Source organism: Leucoraja erinacea, chromosome 5 (genome assembly GCF_028641065.1).
Source record: "Leucoraja erinacea ecotype New England chromosome 5, Leri_hhj_1, whole genome shotgun sequence".
NCBI lineage: Eukaryota > Metazoa > Chordata > Chondrichthyes > Rajiformes > Rajidae > Leucoraja > Leucoraja erinaceus.
In genome coordinates, this window is record NC_073381.1 from 26,092,224 (window position 1) to 26,113,344 (window position 21,121).

The following is a 21,121-nucleotide window of genomic DNA, read 5'->3' on the forward strand; positions in this document are numbered from 1 at the left end:
CATACACACTTCATACAGACAGCATCCGTAGTCAGGATATTGATTCTCTGAGACAAGGGGTGTGACTTCAAATCAATCTGCGGACGCACACCCCCATCCACATACGGGACGGAGGTGGAACGTGTTTCCAGCTTCATTCCTGGGAGTCAACTAATTCGATGAATTTGACCCACAATACCTCTACTCATCATCATTGCTCATCAGCGTAACAGGTCTTCACTACTATAAGAAGGTCCATCTGTCTCCTCTGATAATTTTCTAAGCTGCATTTTTAGATTTATTTTCAACTGCAATAATAGACAAATATTAGCAGTTAGACTTCAGACGGAAGGCATTGCAGACAGTGGTGGAAATTGCCCCATTCGGGCCACACTCCCCTTCATTGTCTGTCCAAACGAGCGCTGTCCGGAGGGCGCTCACATAGCACTATGCTCTCACCCCAACCATGGACTGGACAATTTGCATCCGGGACAATTTACAGGTCTCTCCGTTGCCGAACAGCAGGTCGAAACTGCTTCTTTGGCAGCTGGGAGGCTAACTGGAGTGCCTGGACTGCCAATCACCACCGCCCCCCCCCCCCCCCCCCCAACGTGGTGACTGGGAGATTTTTTTATTCAAATCATTTGCACTTCAGGGAGACTAAATGCATTTGTGTCTCTGGATCACACCCAATGACAATTCTCTGATGCTGAATAAGGCAGCATGCTGTAAGGCAGCAACTCTACCACTACGCCACTGTGCCATGTATATTCATGTTGTATTTATTAACCTCTATCATTACGAAATTCATCAACCCTGGCAAATTTAGATTAGTTTTGAGCTGCAGCATGAAAACAAGTCCTGTGGCTCACTGAGTCCACACTGACAATTGATCTCCCATTCACACTAGTTATCTGATATCCCACTTTCCTTTCCATTCCCTACATTAGGGGCATTTTGTTTTACAGACGCCAATTAACTTACAAAGCTGCAAGTCTTTGGGATGTGTGTGGAAACCATACAGCACGGAGGAAATCCATGCAGTCACAGGGAGAACATGCAAACTCCCCACAGACAGCACCTGAGGTCAGGGTCGAACCCAGATCTCTGGGGCTGTGAGGCAGCAGCTCCACCACAATGCCTCTGTGCCACCATAATGGTAATTGGAGTGGTTTTATTTATGTTTTGCCAGGTTCAGCATTTAGTGCTCACATTTGAGGTCAATGTTTAAATGTTTCTTCAGAACTCCAACAGTATAATTCAAAACCCTGCCCTTTACAGCACAAGTATAGTGGTTCAATTTCCCTTACTGGATGTAAGGGAAGCCTTTCAAGTGTCTGGTGTAAATACAGAGCGGGAGGGCTAAAGGTTGACGGGAAGCATGTGGATTGATGACAATGATGTGAGTCTTTTGGCAAGTTTCTTCTTGCATCCTGTGACAACGCTCCCTGCTGCCTTGTCTCCAGAAGAATAACATCATAAATGTAAGGAAGATGTGTAAAGGTTACAAAGGAGAATTGAATAAAAATCGTTTTGCTGCTGGCTATAGGCTGATACAAGAGCTTTACCGGGAATATTCCCTTGATTAGAAGGTAATTGCAATAAGAAGAGGTTGGACAAATTTAGTGTGTAGGAAGAGACTGCAGGTGCTAGTTTATACCAAAGATACTCAAAATACTGGAGTACCTCTGCAGGTCAGGTTGCATCTCTGGAGAAAAGGAATAGGTGATGTTTCAAGTCGGAACTCTTGTCTATCTTTGGACAAATTTGAATTGCTTTCTCTGGAGCATCAGAACCTGAGAGGAGACCTGATGGTAGTTTCTGAAATGGGAGACAGACAGAATCTTTCTCCCAGGGTAGAAATGTCAAATACTAGAGGTCATAGCTTTAAGATGAGATGGGGATAATTTAAAAGAGATGTCTGAGGCGTCTTTTTTACAAAGCAAGTGCTGCCATGGGTTGTATTGGAAGTAGATACGAAATTGGTTGTTAAAAGGGTTTTGGATGGACACATGGATATACAAATAATGGAGGGGATGTGAGGCATGTGCAGGCAGAAGTGATTACTTTGATTCATGTTCAGCACATTTATTATGGTCCAAAGTGCATGTTTGCTCTAAGTTCTGTCTACTTGCTGTGTAAGGTGCAGACTCATGTGAACTGGAATTGGGAAAGGCTAATCAGCATCATCCTATGTCTGATCATTGTAGACTATAGCTTGGCCTTAAGAACAACCTTATCCAAATTTGAAGTACATTCTTCTAACCTGTTCACACAAAAACAAAATTAATAATGATAGTCACTGTGGCCAACATTGGAATGGTAGTCCACCAGAATCTTTTAAATTCCTTTTTGCTCCTGGAGGTTAGCAAGCCAACTTTTATCTTTTTTTTTTTAAGGCTTATTGGTCAAAAGATTGATAAAGTTAACTCCCTTTAGGTGCTTTTATTCCACCCCTTTACGAACAATTATTGGCAAAAGTCATAATGGCAAGGAATTCTATTTTATATTATAACCGGTGCATTTCACAAACAATCATCTTGTCTCTTAAAGGAACAAAAATAACAGACTGAATTACCGAGAAGCAAAGTCAATCTCTGGTAAACGACACAGCTCAAAAAATAAATTGGGTTTAGCTTAATGTGTTTTACAATTTATTAAAATCATTCCCTCCTTCTTGTCCCATCCTTCCAAGTGACATCAATTGCTTTTAGAGTCATTAAACAATTCTGTGATGAGTAATTCAGCTGTTCAGAAGAGGCAGAGACAGAGAGACTTAAATAGCTTGTGCTGAATTGGCTCTTAGCTGGACCAGAGGCAGAGCAGTACCTGTAATATGGTGCCTAGCTCCTGACTACTTTGTCAGAATGCTGCTTAAGTGGCTATTATACAATTTCAGAAATGTGAAACCGGCACCAGCAAGGTTGCTGGAGTTCCCTAGTCAGCATTATGGAAGATTATCCCCAGTGTGGATTTGTCCAGTGTCCATTATCTACAGTTGTGGAGGTGAGAGAGGGGGGTTCACATGCAAAGATTCACATGCACAAGCATTAAGGATATTAATGGGAAAGAAAGCAGAAAAAAAATCCATGTTTGGAGGTGATTAGTGTATGTTTTATTAGTGCCAACGCTGAGATTAAAAATAATAGTTCTCTTTAGACTTTGGGCTTTAAAGATACAGTGTTGAAACAGGTTCTTTGGCCCATCGAGTCCGCACCGACCAGAGTTCACTCCATACACTCCACCAAATATACAAATTTTACTGAAGCCAATTAACCTGCATGTCTTTGGAACGAGGGAGGAAAATGGAGCACCTGGAGAAAACCAGGCCGCCACAGGGAGAACATACAAAATGCATACAGACAGCACACATACTTAGGTTTGAACCCGAGTCTCTGGCACTATAAGGCAGCAACTCAACATCTGTGCCACTGGGCTGTCTCTTCTCTTGCCTCCGATACACTGCTGTACTCGACAGCATTTTCTATCCAAACCGCTTCTTCCCCTCTACTTGCTTTCTCTCCTGCACAAAACATTTTGCTGACTCTCTGAATTTAATTAGAAACCCGTGAAAATATACAAAAAAATTGTTAGGCTCATTTTTTAACGCTTTTGCTTCAAAAGGCATTCACTTCAGGATCATGGACAGTGGAGTGTCACTCGAGTAGAAAACAATGAATCAGTTGGGAGCAAACAAGTTTATATAGTCGGGAGGTTTATCCAGCTGGAGACCTGTGTCCAGCAGCTGATGAGCTCAGACCCACTGCTCTGGCACCTAACCAGCGCCACGTTCAGCCAAGAAGTGCTTGATGCTGTCACTTGGTGAGAAATCAATAAACACAATTTATAAACACTTATGTGATCTGGCAACTCCACTGGAAATGAAAGTGGCCTTTTAGGTCCTCCTGCCTGTTCAACCCCTTTACTGGTAGCGTGCCTTGTACTCAAACACCCGAGATTACTGTTATGCCCGCGGAAATAAATTATTTCCTGCTTGCCTTGTGAGTTCCCTTGTTTCAAGAAGAATACCTGGAGATGAAGTATCAGCCTTTATAGCACAGCACTTTAGCTTAATTTAGTTTAGAGATACAGTGTGGAAACAGGCCCTTCGGCCCACCAAGTCCACCCTCGATCACCTGTTCACACTAGAGATAGAGATACAGTGCAGAAACAGGCCCTTTAGTCCTCCAAGTCCACACTTACCACCGTACACTGAAACTATCCTGCACACTAGGGACAATTTACAATTTTTACTGAAGCCAATTAACCTACAAGCCCTCACGTCTTTGAAGTATGGGAGAAAACAGGAGCACCCACGGAAAATCCATGCAATCCATGCAGAACGTAAATCACCATACAGCCAGCACCTGTAGTCACCTGGTTGCTGGGGTATTGCCTGTATGGTTGTGAGTCTCCTCCGTTGCCCAAAGTCACAGCGTCTTTCTGGTTGCCGCTAGATTTTCAACAAGACAGTCGGCGACAGTGGGTTTAACCATAGCTTGACTTCTCCTGTCGTAGGTCCTGTCGTAGTTGTCGCAAGGTTAACGTTGGTTGTCACCAGGTGACTTAGGTTGTCGCCGATGCCGATTTCGTTTTTTTTTTGTTGTTAAAGTAATGATTCTCTTTCAAATTTTATGTCGAAGGGGGATCCAGTCGCCGTTCTTTTTGCCAGCTGTTGCCTAAAAATAGTCTAAGTGGGACAGGTCCTTAAAGCAGCAACTCTACCACCTTATGGTCATGCCGTCCCTAAGTTCCATGTTATTCTACTTTTGCATTTATTCCATGCATAAGTGGAGGCAATTTTACAATGGTCAGATGTGAGAGGAAACTGGAGCATTTAGAGGAAACCCATGCAGTCACAGGGAGAACGTGCAAATTCCATACAGACCGAGGACAGGATCAAACCTGGGTTTCCGACGCTGTGAGGCAGCAATAGACAATAGACAATAGGTACAGGAGTAGGCCATTCGGCCCTTCGAGCCAACTGATTCAATGTGATCATGGCTCCGCCACTGCATCACTGTGCTGCCTTATGGAATAAATATGGACTTTAACACTGCCTAAAGCATTAGTGAAAAACAAATTACCTGAAGAACACAACAGGCCAGGTTGTAGTTGTGGAAAGATCCACAGATGTTGTCTGCCCTATTGAGGTTGTCCAGCACATTGTTTTATGCTCAAGTTTCCAGCATCGGCAGTCTCTACTATCTTCTTCCTGAAACATTGATGTGTTATACATTCTAATAGTCTTGAGTCTTAAATATTAAAGGGGCTGTCCCACTGCGGTGACCTAATTGGCGAGTTTGGAAGAGTTTGCCCTTGAATCATACTCGCAGCATGGTCGACACGAGGTCCTTGGAGGTCTTTGTAACTCACCTTCATGCTCGAGAGTAGTCCCAGCGTACTCGAGGCCTCAGCTAGGTCATGCCGTATTTTTCAACATGCTGAAAAATGACCACGAGAAAAAAAGGTCACTGTTGGAAAAATCAATATTTTTGTTACTCGTAGGTTTAGTTGAAGTAGATCATAGTAGGTCGGCATGTTATTCGTAGGTAATCGAGGGTAGTCGAAGGTAATCGAAGGTAGTCGAAGATAGTCTTCAACATAGTTGAAGGGTGGTCGAAGGAGATCGAAGGAGATTGTCTTCACTCCCCACTATTTGGTGTCCAATTTTCCCGAAGCTAGTCGAAGCTAGTAAAAGCTAGTCGAAGCTAGTCTTCACCATAGTCGAAGGAGGTCGAAGGAGGTCTTCTACATAGTCGAAGAAGGTGTTCAACATGATATTTTTTCAAACTCTCCTAAAGTCTTCTAAACTCTCCAATTAGGTCGCCGCAGTGGGACAGACCCTTAACTGAGTTTCTCTTTCCACAGCCTGCTGAGTGTTTCCAGTATTTTCTGTGTTAATGTTGTGGATCAGATGAATCTGGCCACCATTCAATTCTCAACTGTTTTCAAGACACTGTCCCTCAACTTTCTTCTAGATGGTTCTCCACTTCTCTTCCACACGTCAATACCATCACTAGTTAGACAAAAATGCTGGCGAAACTCGGCGGGTGAGGCAGCATCTATGGAGAGAAGGAATAGGCGATGTTTCGGGTTGAGACCCTTCATCAGACTGATGTCGGGGGTGGGGGGGGGGGAAAAATATATCCACTCCCCCTCCCATTCCGAAACCAATCTTTCTGTCCTGGGCCTCCTCCATTGCCAGAGTGAGGCCCAGCGCAAATTAGAGGAACAGTACCTCATATTTCGCTTGGGTAGTTTACACCCCAGCGGTATGAACATTGACTTCTCCAATTTCAGTAGGTATGTTATAATACTTACCTTCAGCGGCGCTGCAATTCTGCCACTGGCCGTGTGCGCGATTTTGGCGCCTTTGAGGGGGGGGGAGGGGGTTAAAATGCGTTTTTTTTCCTACCTTGTCCTGGATTATATTTGGTTGGAGTGCAAGCTTTTGCTGAAGAATCGTTCCGACGGCCGCTCGGTGTTTTTTTTTGTAAATTGCCCGACTCATTCAGCGCTGAAGTCATTTTAAAATTAGCTTCTGAAGCCGTCAACGCCGACAACGGGGACAGATTTCAGGTAGGTGATAGGTAAAAGAAAGCGGTTTATTTTTATGTATAAAAGTGGTCCTTAAGATACCTTTAGTTCACATTTTAAGTTGCGAAATGGTGATTTAGTCCCAATAACAACCGGCAGTGTTTTTCATGCTGATATGGGGATCTAAATCACTGCAAACCGCAACGTTCCAAATGGTCGCGTTCCAGAAAATCCCACTCGCAAGATGATTTAAATGGCCATTAATTTACAGGTATTAAACATTAAATTCCTTCCATTTGGCTTATAAATCCATGACAATAAGATTTAAAAATTATGTTTTATCATGAATTCTTGTGTGAATGTTATTTGGACACTTAGGCTATTTAAAAATGTTAATCTATTCTTAAGAAATTGATAGATGTTTAGATCTAGTAATTGAATTTTGTAATTAGCTACAATTAGGTAACTAACTAATTATATGCTTTAATTTCAAGTCATCTTCAATTTCAGGTAATCCAAGTAACCATATAACCATATAACAATTACAGCACGGAAACAGGCCATCTCGGCCCTACAAGTCCATGCCGAACAAATTTTTTTCCCCTTAGTCCCACCTGCCTGCACTCGTACCATAACCCTCCATTCCCTGCTCATCCATATGCCTATCCAATTTATTTTTAAATGATACCAATGAACCTGCCTCCACCACTTCCACTGGGAGCTCATTCCACACCGCCACCACTCTCTGCGTAAAGAAGTTCCCCCTCATATTACCCCAAAACTTCTGTCCCTTAATTCTGAATGTCAGTCTTTCTTTCAATCATCATTGCTCCATTTTTCTTCTTTGCTCAATAACTAAAATGAAAAGGAGGAAAACATATTTATTCCTTTATGGGTCAGGCCTCTTGTTTGAATCTTCCCTATTCTCAAAGGGAAAAGCTTGTCCACATCAACTCTGTCTATCCCTCTCATCATTTTAAAGACCTCTATCAGGTCCCCCCTTAACCTTCTGCGCTCCAGAGAATAAAGACCTAACTTATTCAACCTATCTCTGTAACTTAGTTGTTGAAACCCAGGCAACATTCTAGTAAATCTCCTCTGTACTCTCTCTATTTTGTTGACATCCTTCCTATAATTTGGCGACCAAAATTGTACCCCATACTCCAGATTTGGTCTCACCAATGCCTTGTACAATTTTTAACATTACATCCCCCCAGCTTCTATACTCAATGCTCTGATTTATAAAGGCTAGCATACCAAAAGCTTTCTTTACCACCCTATCTATATGAGATTCCACCTTCAAGGAACTATGCACGGTTATACCCAGATCCCTCTGTTCAACTGTATTCTTCAATTCCCTACCATTTACCATGTACGTCCTATTTTGATTTGTCCTGCCAAGGTGTAGCACCTCACATTTATCAGCATTAAACTCCATCTGCCATCTTTCAGCCAATGACTGGTTTTTCCAAATGGCCTAAATCACTCTGTAGACTTTGGAAATCCTCTTCATTATCCACAACACCCCCTATCTTGGTATCATCTGCATACTTACTAATCCAATTTACCACACCTTCATCCAGATCATTGATGTACATGACAAACAACAAAGGACCCAACACAGATCCCTGAGGCACCCCACTAGTCACCTGCCTCCAACCCGATAAACAGCCATCCACCATTACCCTCTGGCTTTCGACCTCCCATTCAGCCACTGTTGAATCCATCTTTTTGCTATTCCTGCATTTATACCCAACAGTTGAACCTTCTTAACCAACCTTCCATGAGGAACCTTGTCAAAGGCCTTACTAAAGTCCATATAGACAACATCCACTGCTTTACCATCGTCAATTTCCCTAGTAACCTCTTCAAAAAATTCAAGAAGATTAGTCAAACATGACCTTCCAGGCACAAATCCTTGTTGACTGTTCCTAATCAGACCCTGTTTATCTAGATGCTTATATATATTGTCTCTAAGTATCTTTTCCATTAATTTGCCCACCACTGAAGTCAAACTAACAGGTCTATAATTGCTAGGTTTACTCTTAGAACCCTTTTTAAACAAAAGGGTCTCTTAATTTTTAAGAAAGTTATGGCCATTTGACTGTCCTCGATCACAGCCTTTGTGTTAAGTCAATGGAAAAGCAATAGAGAACAAGATGCTAATTTCCAAGTATGAAAATGGCCATAGCTTTTTTAATACTGAAGATATGAAAGTGAATTAGATGACAAATTAAACTTCTTGTTATGCTTTATCTGATGGGATAAATTACAGACTTGATTTTTAAAATCTCAAAATATTGTAACATTGCTAATTTCAGGTAGTCCTTGCTTTCTCCCTCCTTCCCCTCCCCTTCCCAGATCTCCCACAGCCTACTGTCTCTGCCTCTTTCTTTCTTCCTTCCCCCCCCCCCACTGTGACATCAGTCTGAAGAAGGGTCTCAACCCGAAACGTCGCCTATTCCTTTTCTCATAGATGCTGCCTCACCCGCTGAGTTTCTCTAGCATTTTTGTCTACCTTTGATTTTTCCAGCATCTGCAGTTCTTTCTTAATCAATACCATCATTAATCAGATTTCTCTTTGCTCCATTCCAATAACTAACAATGAAACTGAGGAAAACATATTTATTCCTTTACAGAAAACAAAAGGTTAGTGGAACTCAGCAGGTCAGGCAACATCTGGAGATAGAATGTTTGCATAGATGCCGGGTGACATGCTGTGTCCCTCCAGTCTTTTATTTTTTGTTCTTTATTTCAGGATCTGCAGTTTCTTGAGGCTCCTCTTTATTCCTTTACGGGCTGCGAGACCCCCTCAAATGTCCATCTTTCCACAAAGGCTCATTTATACAGCACAGCACAGGGGGCACATAGATACATAGATACATAGAAAATAGGTGCAGGAGTAGGCCATTCGGCCCTTCGAGCCTGCACCGCCATTCAATATGATCATGCCTGATCATCCAACTCAGTATCCTGTACCTGCCATCTCTCCATACCCCCTGATCCCTTTAGCCACAAGGGCCACATCTAACTCCCTCTTAAATATAGCCAATAAACTGGCCTCAACTACCCTCTGTGGCAGAGAGTTCCAGAGATTCACCACTCTCTGTGTGAAAAATGTTTTTCTCATCTCGGTCTTAAAGGATTTCCCCCTTATCCTTAAGCTGTGACCCCTTGTCCTGGACTTCCCCAACATCGGGAACAATCTTCCTGCATTTATCCTGTCCAACCCCTTAAGAATTTTGTAAGTTTCTTTAAGATCCCCCCTCAATGTCCTAAATTCTAGCGAGTATAAACCAAGTCTATCCACTCTTTCTTCATATGAAAGACCTGACATCCCAGGAATCAGTCTGGTGATCCTTCTCTGCACTCCCTCTATGGCAATAATGTCCTTCCTCAGATTTGGAGACCAAACCTGTACGCAATACTCCAGGTGTGGTCTCACCAAGACCCTGTACAACTGCAGTAGAACCTCCCTGCTCCTTTACTCAAATCCTTTTGTTATGAAAGCTAACATAACATTCGCTTTCTTCACTGCCTGCTGCACCTGCATGCCTACTTTCAATGACTGGTGTACCATGACACCCAGGTCTCGTTGCATCTCCCAACGGTGGCACAGCAGCAGAGTTGCTGCCTTTCAGCGCCAGAGACCCGGGTTCAATCCCGTCTACAGGCCCTGTCTGTACGGAGTTTCTATGTTCTCCCCGTGACCTGTGTGGATTTTCTCCGAGATTGTTGGTTTGCTCCCGTACTCCAAAGATGTACAGATTTGCAGGTTAATTGGCTTTCTATGAATGTAAATTGTCCCTAGTGTGCGTGTAGCATAGGGTTAATATGCGGGGATCGCTGGTCAGCACGGGCTCGCTGGGGCATTGGGCCTGTTTCTGCCCTGCATCCCTAAAGTAAATTAAACTAAGCTAAACTAAACTAAACTAAACTGGCCCTTCGGCCCAACTAGACACTAACTTTGAAATTCTTTTCACAAGTCTCTCAGCCTCTCGACCTCCCTGTGCTGTTCAGAGCTTACTGATTTGATGAAGCTTTTTGGTAAACTCTGCTTCTTTTTCTCGCCATCAATTTGGATCTGATCTGGGAGAGTCTAGGACTAGAGGTAATAGCCTCAAAATTCAAGGACGTTCTTTTAGGAAGGAGATGAGGAGAAATTTCTTCAGTCAGAGGGTAGTGAATATATGGAATTATTTGCCTCAGAAGGCTGTGGAGGCCAAGTCAGTGGATATATTTGTGGCAGAGATAGATAGATTCTTGATTAGTATGGGTGTCAGTGGTTGTGGGGAGAAGGCTGGGGAATTGGGTTAGGAGGGAGAAATAGATCACCCATGATTGAATGGCGGAGTAGACTTGATGGGCCGAATGGTCTAATCCTACTCCTTTTCCTTATGACCTTATGATCTTATGATTATGCCCCAGCTTTCACTTCATGCCAGGTGCTGTATAAATGCAAGTTCTTGTTGCTATTATGGACCAGCACATGAAGAATTAACTTTTGGGTAATGATTTCAGAAGCAGTAGCAAAACAAAACCACATACCAATGAGAGTTAGAGCACATGTTGTTTCTGTTTCCCTCTACTAATAAAATGAAGTTTGTTAATATTACAATATTAAAACATAAAGTTGATTTTCCTTTCCAGTTTGACTCACAAGACTCCAGACTTCTAATTGTTAAATATGAGGATATTCTATTTTGGAATAGATTTAACAAACAACACATGAACATTAAAAGTTTCTGTCAGGAAAACACTGCAGAACTTTTCAGTAAATTAATCTGTCTGAGGCAGGGATCTTGTCTTTTTTTACTTCATGAGTAGTTTGCATTCCAAGTCCCACAATATGATATCAGCTATGTAACATGTATGGGCAGACCCAGACATGAGACTCGGAATGGTTGACATTATTGGATCTCTGGTGCAGCTGTCTCAAACTGTAATTCAGTTTGGTGTTGTTTACTTCTTCAGACCACACTGTTACAGATCCACACATCGTCTCAAAGTGTAAAAGCTTATAGAGCTGTTTTGAACTCCTTTCTTCCATGTAAACGAGTGAACATATTAATGAAGAGATAATAGAGAAAAAAATCTATTGGGATGATTTTAGGTAACTTCTGCATTTAAGCTTGCCAGTCAAATGCACTTTGATGCACTCAAATGCATTTCTAATTAGATATTCTATTGATTTAGCTTTTTGTGGGACCTTAGTTTGTGCAGATTGACTGCCACCATTCCTACACTGCAATGTTGACAGCACTTGACAAATCTTCATGATGTGAAATGCTCTCAGATATTCTTAATTCAGGAATGTTGCCTTATAAATGTTTTCCTTGCACCTTTTGTTCTTTCTCTTGTTATAGAACATAGAAAAGTAAAGGGCAGTAACATGCCCTTCCGCCTATATTGTGCTGATCTATATATCCCTCCATTCCATGCATTATTACTTTCTTATTTTTCCACCTTCTTATTTTTCTTATTGACGAAAAGTTGGGAAGGTATATGAGCATATAAGACATCACAACCTCAACCTCACACTAACCTGTTTTATTCAAAAGTATGGGGTTTAGGATGATGGCCGTTTTTTAAAGCGAGTCCACTCTGACCAGTGATCACCTCATACACTAACACTATATTACACACTAGGGACAATTTACCAATCTTACCAAAGCCAATTGACTTACATGTCTTTAGAGGGGTGGGAAAAATACTAGAGCACCCGAGAAAACCATGGGGAGAAAGTACAAACTCGGTATAGACAGCACCCAGAGTAAGGATCAAACCTGGGTCTCTGGTGTTCTAAGGCAGTAACGCGACTGCTGCCTCTACCACTGCACCACTGTGCTGCTCCTTGCCTTAACCTAGAAAGTTATTCCCTCAGCTATGTGCAGAATATTCAAGGGGGCCTTATCGTATTTTCCCTGTGGCATTCGCTCAAGATAAGTGTTGTCAGGTTTTTGAGTAATGATATACTTGTTCACAGAAACCCAACTTGTTCCCGATATTTCTCGGCCGACTTGCACATTTTTATAAAAGAAAGCAGATGTGTGCGCACAATTTAATCCCAAACAACAATCTTCTCCCATAATCCCTGCAATGTATACAAAGCGTTTCCTTGTTGGTTTTAGTTTTATTTTAGTACAAAGTATACAGTCTAGTAGATTTCTTTGTGGAATAAAAGTTACATTCATTATGACACACAGGAGTCACCTTCCACCTACAGTGAATTTTTACATATATTTTGTTTTATGTTTTGCAGATGTTGTTCAACTTCTCAACATGCAACTTTTTACACAGTGGGTGGTGGGTGCCTGGAACATGGTGGTTGATGCAGATATGACAGTGGCATTTAAGAGACTTGTGGATAGGCATATGGATATGCAGGGAATGGAGGGGAATGGATTATGTAAAGGTCAACAAGAGATGGTCTTTGCATCATCTTCAGCACAGACATTGTGGGCTGAATAGCCTGCTCTTGAGCAGTACTATTCTACGTTCTAACATTTCATTACAAATTGGACCTTCATATTTTGAAAGCATTCTTCCCAAGAAATGGGAATTAGATACCAGAAAGTTAAGGGCCTGTCCCACTTGGCGATTTTTTTCGGCAACTGCCGGCGTCATTGACTGACCTATCAGGTCACCAAAAGATTTTGAACATTTCAAAATCAAGCGGCGACAAACAAAATGTTGACAGTTGAGGCGACACCGCACGTCAATACGTCATCACGCCGCATCACCGTCGCATCACGCCTCGCGTCTTATTCGGTGACCTGATATGTCAGTCAATTATGCCAACAGTCTCCGAAAAAGTCGCCAAGTGGGACAGGTCCTTTACAGAGTGACGCAGTTTGACCACACGCCCATTGGCCCATCGGGTTCACTTTGTTCATCAAACATCTACTTACACTGATTTTACACGACATACATTTTATTCTCTCTACCATCGCAACAAATCCAACCAGATTATAACACTCACCCACACACACTGTTGAGCCTTCCCGAGATGTTGTGGGCCTAACTCAGCGAAACATCAAATCAATGAAGATATCCCCAATGATATATTTGCATCGACATGATCAGTTTTTATGTGTGTGTTAACATGTAGTTAGCTTATTATTGTATGTAGAGTTAGTTATTGTTCTTAGCATAAGTGTGTATAAGCAGTTTAGATACTACTTTGGCTTTGGGCTTGGTGTTCCTGGTTGTGTGCTTATCCTGGTGTTATAGCACAAGTACTTTGTGTTGTAATAGTAATTTAAGTAATTCACAATGATTAATTACCTATCCAACCCAGACATCTTCAGGATGTAAGAGAAGAGCAGAGAACCCAGATAGTGTGGGGGGAAAAGTGCAAATTCCCCACAAACAACGCTGGAGGCTAGAGTTCATCCCAGATCACTGGACCTATGAGGCAGCAGGTCTATGGACTGTATTACCGTGTTACCCAGTTTTAAAATAATCTGCGATTGCATTGGTTGCCCCTATAACACTAGAAGGAAGGATAATAAGAAGCATATCATAGTGAACCATTAAAAATGAATGGCATGAACAGACAGCAGTGGTTCGAGAAGGCAGCTGGGCACTATCTTCTCAGTTCTAATTGTGGGCAATAAATGTGGCCCTTGTCAATGATACCCAGATCCCTGAACATGAAAACATAATAGGGAGCTGTGCATGCCTGTGCTGGTCAATAAAGAGTTACCTGACATTCCAGCATTTGATCCCTAGGCCTGCAGATCACAGTGACCTCCGCATAATGTTTAGATGTGTTAACAGTTTCTGTTGCCACCATCACTTTAGGCAATGAGTTGCGGACCCCACCCACTCTCTGGGTGAAAATCATATCCCTCAGCTCCTTTGACATCTTGGTAAAAATAACTGATCATTCTTGTAATGATCTTCTAATGTTGCTTTTAAGCTACATATATCTCGAAGAGGAAAATCACTGCTTCCACTAATTTTATTCAAGACATTAAGGGTCTAGGAATTAAATTTCTCCCTCCCGTATCCGTAAAATGTAGCACAAAGTTTACAGTGTACATGCACCATAGATATGATTTTTGTAACGTTATTGGAAGGGATGTAGAAACAAAAGATGTTAGGTAGGCATTCACAAGTGAGAACGTTAATTGGGTGGTGGATGATTCATTTGGCCACAAATTTCAACAGGAGACAGGAATGATCCAAATTAATTTGAGAATAGGTTATATTAGAATTTAATTTCAATCTCATTAAGCGATGAGTGCAATTACATGCAATAGCTGGAGAAACTCCTGCCAAGCCAGTGGCCTCACTTTTGCAGTTGGGTTTTCCAGTGGATGCCATTGCTGCCCTCAGTAAATTCAAGTTACAAGTAAGAACAGTATTTAATCACAAGTAAGCTTATAGTATCAAATCCAGTGAGCTTACAGTATTTAAATGTTATGATTACTGATACACATCTCCAGAGAAATTTCTCCAAACCATCCGAAATTAGTTTGGGAATTTGAGAGTATACATACGCATGATAGGCTGGACTTGAGTTTCATATTGTTATTCTTAATTGAATAATTTAGTCCATGTCCCTGCTATATCCAGAGGAAAGTAAGGCACTTGCGATTACTAGCCTTAACATGTTACTCTAAGACTCGTGTGTAACTTTGTTTTGAGGACGTTTCGTCATCTGGAGAACCTGCGTGATAAAGAGAGGTTGGATTGGCTGGGTCTATTCTTCCCTACAGAGTCCTTCCCTACAAGGGTGACACATTGGTGCAGTGGTAGAGTTGTGGCCTTAAGGCACCAGAGACCTGGGTTCAATCCTGACTACAGGTGCTGTCCGGACAAAGTTTTTTCTCCCATGACATGCGTGGGTTTTCCCTGGGTGCTGCGGTTTCCTCTCTCAATCCAAAGACGTACAGGTTTGTAGGTTAATTGGCCTCTGTAAATGATGTAAATTGTCCATAGTGTGCAGGAAAGCACTAGTGTACAGAGATCACTGGTCGGCGTGGACTCGATGGGCTGAAGACCCGTAAGGCAGCAACTCTACCGCTGCGCCACATTGCCGCACCATTGCTGCTGTGCATTCTGTCAGACCAGGTTAGGGAGGCACAGGAGCTACTCGGCAGGGTCGACATAGAGTGCGAGAAAGTGGACCTCCACCTTAATGCCGAGAAGATGGAGTACATAGCGTACAATGTTGGTGACCATGAGCCTCTCAAGACCAGTGGCGGTGCATCTCTCATCAAAGTGGAGGACTTCAAGTACCTGGGAGCAAGGATGCAGAGCTCGGAGAATGAAACCAAGGTCCGGAAAGCGCTCGCAAGGTAAGCCCTCAATAACACGGGGAAAATCTGGACGTCTCGGATGTCTAAGGGTCTCAAACTGCGATTCTTCCATGCAACCGTAGAGACTATATTATTGTACGGGTGTGAGGCATGGGCTCTCGCTCGAGCACTGTCCAAGTCTCTCGATGGCACCTACACCCAAATGCTCAGAAAAGTTCAAAAAGCCAGTTGGAGGGACCACATCACCAGCTGTATGGGGAGAATCCACCTCTGACCATGAAGATCAGGTGGAGAAGGATGAGACTCGCTGGTCACTGCTACCGCCACCCAGAAATGCCAGCAACAAGGTTATGCTGTGGGAACCCACCCATGGAAGACGTGACCCAGTGCAGCCAATCAAGATGATGCTGAAGACGTTGATAGAAGACGCGTGTGTAGAGACAAAAGAGGAGTTTGCCGGCTGCATGGAGGACGGAGATGTGTGTTGCGTCTGTCGCCGTGCCCGTCGGAAACCAGCACCACTGCGTCGCTAATGTTTTCAACGATAATGAATTCTGTGACCGGTAGTGGAGTGAGTGAATAGTTGTGGATGAGGTGCCTATCAAGTATGGTGCCAAGCTTTGTTGCAGCTGCTCTCATCCACACAAGTGTATCATGAGTAATATTGGGAGAAGGAAGCGCAACCACCTTCACTCGCTGACCCTCAATCCGCAACTACAAAACCTTATGGCCTGCATCATCCATGCCACACACTCTCCCCCATCTTCCATTTTTGCCTACCCAGATGCACTTAAATCTTGTTGCTGAATATTTCCGACGAATATTCCAAGCTCCCTATGCCTCAGCTCAGGTGAGGCAGGCCACTTGTTCCGCCGAACCTGGGGACATTTTCCTGCAGCTCCACACATCCGTGTAGACCAGGCTTCAAGTCTCTCTCTGCAAACACCGTGGGTTGGAGCCAGCACCATTCGACTAGTTTGTTGCAAATATTTAATCCGATGGGTATTTCAGGCGGAACAAATAAATGAAGTCGAAAGGCAACTACTGGAGTTAATTTACGCTCCAAACCAAGAGGCTTGCGAAAATAAATTGGAAAACAATCTGGCTGCACGTAACAGGCCACTCTATTGGCTCTTTGCCTCGTTAAGTACAACTGGCAACGACATACTAAAAAAAATGTTTCTGGCAGCCCCCTTCAAGAAATCACCAAGGACTTTGCTCCTACATGCAATCGCCTTTCCCCTAGTCTCTGACTAACACGTGAGGCCGTGATTTCAAGCAGCCTGGTCTCTAGGTCTAGAGTTTCACTACAAATCCCGAGTATACAGGGAAAAAAAATCCACACTGTTTTTGAATTACAACTGTGTTCAAAAGAAAGCACTCAGACCCCGACCACGGGTGAACATCTGGGAAGATCGGCGGGGAGGCTGGCTGGACTATGGTGCCTACCTCAACTTTGGTGCCACTGTGTTGTGTTGTGGACTTCTGTGGTTGTGCTTTGTTTTATATTAATATGTTTTATTTATTTATTATTTATTTTTATGATACTTGACTGTAAGGAAAATTCATTTTGTTGTCTCTAATATGAGATAATGACAATAAATTGAATACAAAAAAAAACTGTGGGTAGGTTATGGAGAAAGAATAAGTTGAAAGGGCTGTGGGAGGAAGGCAGGAGAATGGGAGCAGCTGGTTTGAAGTTATGCTGAGACTGTACAGGCTGATGGGCAGAATGGCCTCCCTCCATGCTGCAGCCAGTCTATGATTCTGTGACTTTACCTGTACCATGTGAGCCAGCAAAACAGAATCAGCAGTTTTGGTCTGACTCACTCTGACTGCCTTGGCTGACCCAGTATCTAAAAATAGGCTCTGGTTTTGTTTACGTTCATCTCTGCCAAGTTTTTTCTCCCTCCCTCTAAGTCTGTGCTGTGGAACTAATTGCCCTCTGGCATAACAGGAAAGCAAAGCAGCAGTGCGAGGGAGGGTGTGTGAGGATGTGTTGGGAGTGGTGCAAACTGATGCCCAGATAATGTGTAACAGGAAGCCCTGAAAGCGAATAGCTCTGGGGCGAGCAAGTAACGTCAAGCTAAACCTCGCTGTGACTAGGGTACTTCCCACCAATGACTAGTTTGGCCATTCCCTGAGGGTCATCGATATTAATTACTGATATCCTAGCCTGATTAAAGATTGTAAATGGTTACACATCTTAAATCTCATGACCCGATAGGCTTGCGGTTTGAACGCGGGTTGAGAACAAGATGAGTAAACATCGAGGGAAGACAGTCAAATCTAGTCAGAATAAGGTTGCATTTGTATATCTGAAAATGTTGAAATTTGATTGGTATAATAGATGTATGTGGAGCCTCTAGAGCCAGCACGCTGAGAGTCACCACACTCCCATGGGAGCCTCATGATTAGATCTCAGTATCACAGAAAGGTATAATTACTCAGTCAAGGCCATTCAGTCCATTATGCTCATACTATCTGAGGAAAGAGCTATTGAGATTGATCTCATTTTCTAGTTCTCTGTCTGTAGACTTGCGGTTTATGGAACATCATTTGCACACCTAGTTACGTTTGAAATGTGACAGATCTTTCAGACCATACCCAATTTTAGACTGTGATCACCATGCCTCACAAGCCTTTTAAACCACTTTACTTATCAAAAGCCTTCAGAGATCTGTGCTCTTACATTCAGAGTGCAGAGAGTCTTTTCGCAACACACCAAACACACCAAAAAAGCACACAACAAAAAAATCACGCAACAAAAAAGCTTTCCACTGTACCTCGGTACATGTGGCAATAATAAACTAAAGTAAACTAAACTTAGTACATTGTAGTTTCAGAGTGATATATTAAATATATTACTGCCCATTGTTCCACTTGTAGCAAGACTGACAGAAGGAGATAGTTCCCAGGAGTGCTTGGTGCCATACCAGTAAGTTCTGATCATCCAGATGCTCACATCACCCATAACAATTCTGTAAAATTAGCCTTTGACCCTTGTAAGCTCTTCATATCAGGATACAAGAGCAGAGAGTTGCCTAAGCTAATAATCATTACCACCTGTCCGACTTCTGCAAGAAGTGGAGGCCATGCAGAATAATTCCAAAACATCAAAACCATTGAAGGTTGGATGGAGAGGTGGAGGGAGTTGGGTGGCTGCAAGAATATGAGAGGGGTAGAAGTTCGAAGGGGGATGGAGTGAGGAAAATAGTAAGATTAAACGAGAACTTACCAGTTTGAAGTTTGATTTTGATTTTATGAGGAGTTACGATGAGCGATTACGTAAAGAAGGGCCGTCCGTCTGCGTGCGCGTCAATCTACAAAGCAGCGGTGTTAAATCACAGATAACGAAGAAGACCTGAGAATAGTAAGATTATGAAAAAACTAGAACTTCCATGTGACCTTGATAGTATGAGGGTGGGAGCGGTGGGCACGTAATCGCTCATCGTAACCCCTCATATAATCAAGATCAAACTTCAAACTGGTAAGTTCTCGTTTAATCTTACTATTTTACTTCAGAGTCACGTGAGTGACTACGTGAAGATTTCAAAGCTCTGTGATTTTACGCCGGTTACGAATCCAGGCGTCACACACTGAATGGATTGACCATGGATGCGTGTAATCATTAAAGCATTCAGACATTACGTAGTTAAGTAAAGACACTGGTGCTTTAAATGAAAGAAAAGTTTTTAAAAACTAGTTACCCCTCCCAACCTTGGGGGTAAACTAAGGGACAGAACTTAAAATGGTACGTGCAAACACCCCCAGTCCGGTTATAGGTTTGTTATAAAACCGGTGGACCGTTATTTAATTCGTCCATCCTGCAGCCACTATGATGTCGTCAAGAGGCACGTCCATAGCTCTTGCTGCCGATGTAGATGCAGCCCTGGTGGAATGAGGTTTAACCATATAAATGTTCACTCTGTTACCGCCATTACCCCCTTTGACCATCTGGAGATGGTTTGAGTTGACACCTTCTGGTGTGGTTTTTTTTATGGCTGATGAGGACCGATTGTTCTGAGCCTCTGAGGTTCTCCGTAACTCTCAGATAGTGGTGTTAGTATGTTACCACACACACAACCGTAGGTCATCTGCATATGCTAAGAACTGGATCTCCATTCCTGGCATTCCTGGCCTGCTATGTTTTATCAGGTTCCTGATTATGAATGTTATGTTGTTCATATTGGTGGTCATGTGGTCCAACCGTAGCTTTTGCAGTGTCTGAACTCTTTGTCAGCATACCACCTTCAGGGTTAGTTATAGGCGGTCCCCACTGTCAAAGTAGGGTTAGTACCACGCTCACATCCCATGTGTCCGTGTACCTTGGCCTTGGTGGTATTAAATTGTAAATTCCCTTCATGAATTTTGTTTTAAAGGGGTGCGTTCCTATCGACCCGTGCCCTGCTTCCAGCATCAAATAGGAGGAGAGTGCGCCTCTGGCACTATAGATTACACTATAACTTTGTTTATAGTTGTGGTACAGAGTTGATAGGAAATCCAAAACATCCATTATCCGAACTGTGTTGTATTTGTTCGGACAGTCCTATGCCTTGAAATGGCCTCCTCAGAATCTGCAGACCAACAAGTTAATACGTTCGTGTAGTGGATGATTACTCCCTGTAACTGGGTTCACTAGGAGGTCCCTGCTCTTGGGCACAGCCATAATTTTGGGAACCAGGCTTGAGTAGGCCAATCTGGCACTACCAATATGCCTGTGGCTTAGTCTTGCTTGATTTTGGTCAAGCATCGGTTTGTGAGACAAATTTGCAGAAAGTATACATAAACAATCCTCCCCAATTGAGGGAGAAAGCATCCACTGCCTTTGCTCCTGGATCCTGCTTGCAGGACACATATCTGGGTAACAGATGCAAACAGATCAATATCTGGTATGCCAAATCGTGTAGTTATTTTGTTAAATACTGTCTGATTCAACATCCATTCTGTGTTGTTATTAAACATTCATGATCTAGCATCTGTCACCGTGTTGTATCTACCTCGTAGATTTCCCAAATATTCCTCTTGATACGCCAGTGCCAAATGAGGTTCGACAATCTGTCGTAAGATACAGATTTTACACCACCCTTGTTAATGGATATGTGCCACCGCAGTGGTGTTATCAATCTGAATTTGAACAAGCACCGGTTGCATATTGCTACAGAAACCTTGAGTCCAAATTGTGCCCCCAACAATTCTGGGTAATTGATTCCATGTGTTGGGGAATTACAGACTCCTGCTCATTCCATCTGCCCCCACAGCTTTAGACTGTGTTGGTGTCTCTCCATCCTTAGCCGCTTGCATAGGTCTGAAGAACCCACGATGGCTTTCAA